Below are 6,233 nucleotides of genomic sequence, written 5' to 3'. Positions count from 1 at the left end.
ACCAGGGTGTGTACTGTGTCTGTCCGATGTGCTGACAAACATTTCCATAGCAATGTATTAAACCTCATGAATATAACCATGTTGGTGCCATACCATTACTAAGTAAGAGCGATGTCTCCTACTGCTTTGATGATGAAATGCACTCTACGTCCTTATCAGTAGGAAAACAACTTAATGAAGGCTCCACTCAGCTTAAGCTGTTAGGGTAAAAACTATTTGGCACCTGTCATTTTCTGTAAAAAAATTGAACATGATGATGATGACGATGACGACAAAGATGATGATAATAATGAGAACGCCAACTAAGTATGATGGACTGAGCTGGTAGAAGAGGAAATCCTTCTAAGAAATATGCATGTTCAATTCTAAGATGAACATTCAAATTCTAAGATGTGTCGGAAGACATTGGTTCATTTTTCTGGAGGGACAGAATACGTTGCTGAAGGCTGAAGATGGGTCACTGTGCAGAAAAGCAAATTCATTGCTGAGATGTACTGAGATGGCAAAATGCCTCTGTTCCCTACAAGATGAGCGCTTCCTGTTTCATTCTATTGTAATGCAACAAGCAAAACTTCAATTAACCACTGAGATCGTAATGGAATGCCTTCCTTCAGGAGGAAGCCCCACGCCGGGCCAAAGGGGGGAGGGGGGGGGGGGGCTGTGTTGTACTGCTAGTAATACCGCCTGATTGCCTTCATCACACACACACACACACACACATGTTAATGCACACACATACACAACACTCATGCACACACACACACACACACACCGATGTGAGATGTGGATTCACTGCAGATGTCTTCTAATTGTGGTTATTATGTTGAACTGAGGGGGGTAGGAAATAGGAATATGTAATGACTTTCCTCTCGCTTTTCAATCTTAACATCCTTGGGTTATGTGCATCTGTGGTTCAACCACATCCAGAAGGCTTATAGACACAAGAGGGATGGTTGGGGATTGGAGAAAGCTCTTAAATGTGAGCTGGAATGGCAGTGTTTAACTCCGGTCCTGGAGAGTGGTAAAGTGCAGGCTTTTGTTCAGCCCAGCACCGACCCGAATGTTTCAAAGAGCTCTGGGGTAAATTGACGATCATTAGTTAATTACTGAATAATTGTACTCCATAAAAATGGATTGGTTTCAGATGGAGCAGTACCATTTGAATTTACTTTGGGAATTCAAACCTTTAGGGATCAAGAGAGAAAATTATGCGCGCAACCTCGATATCAGGTTCCGCGCAGAATGGCTTCTGATTGCCACGCCATTCTAAATAGACGCCCATAACGAATAGAATTTACACCCAGTGAAGTCTAATGAGAATCATTGTCACACTGCCTCTTCTTCAAATACAGACCGACTTAACAAAACAGGAAATAAACAACGATTGTTAAGGACGCAGGCCGTTTGGTTCATTATCAATTTATCATCAGGCTGAAGAGTGCTGGCCCATTCCTCCGGGTCTGGAGCCTGCCTGTCACCCTGATGTAACAGTGGATCCAGATATGAGCAGAAACACGGTTCCATGCGCCATCACCAAGTGTGTGTGTGTGTGTGTGTGTCCATGCCCTATCACCAGAGGGGGTGTTATGCATTGTTGTCGGCACGGCCTACATGCTCATCCAAGCATGGCATAGTGGGGTACAGAACGCACGTCTTCCCGTCCCGTCTCTCTGAAGTCACAGCCCCAGGCCTGCAGCAGTTGTGTTCACTGCCGATTTAATGTTAGTTTGCTGTCACATTGATTCATCATCTGTAGACCTTCTTGTCTACACAAGCTTTAGCAATTCACAGAGTTATTTCTAGTTCACTTATAAACATAGAAATAAATGGTATTAATTAAATGTTTGCGCATTATTTACCAGACTTAATGGAAAAATACAATCCCAGACAGCTGATTGATGCTTGCGTTACACACAGACACTATAGTCGCACACCCATTTTTGTAGTTACTAATGTAGCTAGGATACCAGTTTATTTCCAGATTTTTTTTAATGTTGTTACTTAATTTATGGTTGTATGTGTATACTTGTTATTAATGTATTAGTTGTTGTTTTATTTATTGTTTACCATTATTTTATTACTTTTAGGGGATTAGTATCTAGTCAGAAAGTGATGCAGGTGTTTTCTACAAAGACAAAACGTAGCCCAAACATACAGCCTTTCTAACCTACCAACTCCTGCAGATTTTCACTCTCTTACCTTAAAATGCTGACAGTAAAGTCACAAGCAGACCTGAGGCATACGTAGCAAAAAAAGCCTTAATTGCACAGTTATAAGCTGTGTACCAGAACAGAAACTTAGAAATCATTAGCATATGTTTTGTATTGAAGTAATTGCTGTAATGAAATGGTTGGCATGCCATATTCACTAGCTATCTTTTTCTTTGTTAATTTATTTATCTTTGGCACTGGCCATGACTGCAATGTTTTCGTTTGTGGTATTGTTGGCATGTGTCTCTCGGTATATATGCGCATGAATACGTACCTTGTATGTCTGGGTGTGTGTGTATGATGGTGTGTGTGCATGCTTGTGTGAGTATGTATGTATGTATTGTGTGTTGACCTGTCAAGAGTGAGTGTGTTAAATTCCCTTAGCATGTGTGACGAATTGAAGAGCTGGGAAAGAGCAGGCTCCCCTGTGCCCTCTCTCTCTCTCTCTCACTGCATTTTAAAAAGGCTAAATATCGATTGCACTAGGTCTCAACATTGCTGTCTCTTTCTCATTCTTTTCCCATCTATTTTTCTCACTCCCCCTTTCTGTCTAGATAATAACCCTTTCTATCATTCTTTCTACTTCTCTCTCTTTCTCTCTATGTTCGACTGTCTGTCTTTGTATCTTTCTTTCTCTATCTTGTTTTGAAGGGGGATGATGCCCAGACTCCGGGAGCGATGGAGAAAGCATTCCCCACTCATACCTCTTTCATCCCTTTTCAAGAGATGGGCCCCCTTTTCACACATCTCCCCCAAAGCCTCTTATATATGACCCCCCCCCCTCGTCTCTCCCACGCACAGAACATACCACATTACCATAATTGACGCTCTACGACCATTAAGGCTTTAAGAATTTTATAAAGATAATCAAGACGAACATGTAACCTGTTATCATATGATGAACGACAGTGGGAATCATGTACAGGTTTAACTAAGTGGTTATTGATTATTTACTGATTTTACATAATTTTCTATGAAGTCGGGGCATGTCATTTGGGTGAGTCTGTTTGTCAGCGTGTTTGTTTGCATGTGTGTTTGTGGTCTGGTAGTTAATGTAATTATGTGGTTATAATCCTAAAACATGATGTGCTAAGCTGTGATAACGTGCCATTTCCCTAAGCTATGATGACTGGGTGTAGGCCTAAACTGTGATGACCAGGTATAGACCTAAGCTATGATGACTGGGTATAGGCCTAAACTGTGATGACCAGGTATAGACCTAAGCTATGATGACTGGGTATAGGCCTAAACTGTGATGACCAGGTATAGACCTAAGCTATGATGACTGGGTATAGGCCTAAACTGTGATGACCAGGTATAGACCTAAGCTATGATGACTGGGTATAGGCCTAAACTGTGATGACCGGGTATAGACCTAAGCTATGATGACTGGGTATAGGCCTAAACTGTGATGACCAGGTATAGACCTAAGCTATGATGACTGGGTATAGGCCTAAACTGTGATGACCAGGTATAGACCTAAGCTATGATGACTGGGTATAGGCCTAAACTGTGATGACCGGGTATAGACCTAAGTTATGATGACTGGGTATAGGCCTAAACTGTGATGACCGGGTATAGACCTAAGTTATGATGACTGGGTATAGGCCTAAACTGTGATGACCAGGTATAGACCTAAGCTATGATGACTGGGTATAGGCCTAAACTGTGATGACCGGGTATAGACCTAAGCTATGATGACTGGGTATAGGCCTAAACTGTGATGACCAGGTATAGACCTAAGCTATGATGACTGGGTATAGGCCTAAACTGTGATGACCAGGTATAGACCTAAGCTATGATGACTGGGTATAGGCCTAAACTGTGATGACCGGGTATAGACCTAAGTTATGATGACTGGGTATAGGCCTAAACTGTGATGACCGGGTATAGACCTAAGTTATGATGACTGGGTATAGGCCTAAACTGTGATGACCGGGTATAGACCTAAGTTATGATGACTGGGTATAGGCCTAAACTGTGATGACCGGGTATAGTCCTAAGTTATGATGACTGGGTATAGGCCTAAGCTATGATGACTTTGTGTTGTCCTAAGTTTTAATAGCCTGGTGAATGACCTGGTATAGGTACATATTAATACAATGTTGACATGGCTGTAGGAAACACAATGTACCAGGTGAAGAGGCATTCTTTGCATGTTTATGCAGTAGATCCACAGAATTCAGCCTCGGGAAATGGCCATCTGACTGCATGGCTGAGTAATACATATGTTAGGAAAAACTGTCACTTTGTTAAGGACTGACCCCAATAAGAAATGACGAGTTGACAACTTATATAAGACTTGAAGGCCGTGAGGAGGTTCCTGATTCTGTATTCAGACTCTAAGCGTGGCTGTGTGTGTTTGTGTCGCGTGTGTGTGTCTGAAGTCTGTGTGTCTGTGTGTATGTACTCAATAGTGTAAACATGTCTATGATTTATCTTTGGGTTAAAGTAGCATACAGTTAAAAAGTACAAAGCCCATAGAGGAACACACACTGGAGCAGGTGCTAAACACATGTGCCAAGAGAATCAACTCTCCATTGAAGTGGTCAGAGCATGGTTCAACATGTCTGCCAGAGAGCTGTTGGTAGCTCTGTCCTCTGTCCTAAGTGACCCGGTAGACCCACCCCTGGTAAATACAGGCTTGGTGGTTCTCTCAATGTTTAAAAATACCCAGCTGCTGGGTTCTTCTACGACGGGTTATTATGGCTACTGTGAGGTTGTATTCCCCTACAATATCTCTCATTTTGTTTGGTTTGGCAGTTCTCTTCATCTGGCTCCATAGAAAGTCTATTCTATATTATTCCATCAATCTTTATCTACATTTAATTTGCTGTGCAAACCTCCCTCTCTCAAAATGCTCCACAATATAATGCTCCATGTTCAACAGAATCCGTCATTCTCTTTTATAAGCCATTCGATCAACGTTAGGCATTCAGGAATAGATGTGAAAACTGGGTTCGGGTCACAGGTTTGATAAGTAACAAAGGACTGCCACCTACTGGGTGAGGTACACAACAGTCCAGTCAAAAGGATGTGCTGAATGTACCAACATTGGCCACTGGGAGGCGATGGTGTAACATGTCGATGGGAGTATTGTGGAAAAGCACTGTAAACTGCATCATCATCCCGGTAACCGCCCTGTCTTCTGGAATACGTTGAATCAAAACAGATTTGACTTGCAAAAAGCTTATTTAATAACATCAGTTGTCGGCTAACAGTGAAATGTTACAGGGTTGTTCCCCCCGCAATAAATAGAATTTAAGCAAATAGGATGAAATAAATAGAAAATGAAGATAATTTAGAAAGGCATTCAATATCAGTAATGATGGAAGTGCAGGTTGGTGTGAAAGGGTACCTTCTGTTTGGGCTATGTAGCAGAGCTGCAGATAAATAGCAACAGTAGCAGCATATGTGATGTGTGTGGACTGTATGTGCGTGCTGTGTCGGTAGATGTGTGTTTTATATGAATGCGTGTCTGTGCGTCTGTGTGTGTATGTGTGTGTGCGTGGAGTGTGAGTAATTGTGAGCTTGGGATGTCTTGAGTGTAAAGTCTAAGGCTTGGGTGGCTGTTGTCTTTGACTAGGCTTACAGTCACATTTCTGTGAGTGTGTGTATCTGTGTAGGTGTGTGTGTTTTGTGTGTAAAGGAGCCTTATTGAGAAAGCAATGTAAATTACTTTAAATTACTTGCAATTTGGGTGCAATTGAAAGAGGGGTGCCAGAGATTGGAAATACAAAGAGAAAGACAGCGAGAGAGACAGATAGAAAGAAAACAACAAAGAGAAAGAGAGATAAGCCACGTGTAAGTCTCCTCTCGAATAAGAGGCGATGTGGCGAGTGTCAGTAAGAAGGATAGGGCCGTGAATTCGTTACCCAGGATGGGAGCCATTGGCGTAGATCCACCACAGCATGTGAGGCCGTCAGGCCCGCCCCTCACTGTCTGACACGGCTCTCTTTCCTAAACACAAACCACTGATTTAGGGTTAGAACAGCTCCTATATTTATTTATCTTAAACTTCCC

This window comes from Esox lucius, chromosome 3, assembly GCF_011004845.1.
Source record: "Esox lucius isolate fEsoLuc1 chromosome 3, fEsoLuc1.pri, whole genome shotgun sequence".
Taxonomy (NCBI): Eukaryota; Metazoa; Chordata; class Actinopteri; order Esociformes; family Esocidae; genus Esox; species Esox lucius.
The sequence above is the reverse complement of the archived record's forward strand: the minus strand, read 5'-3'. Positions refer to the sequence as shown.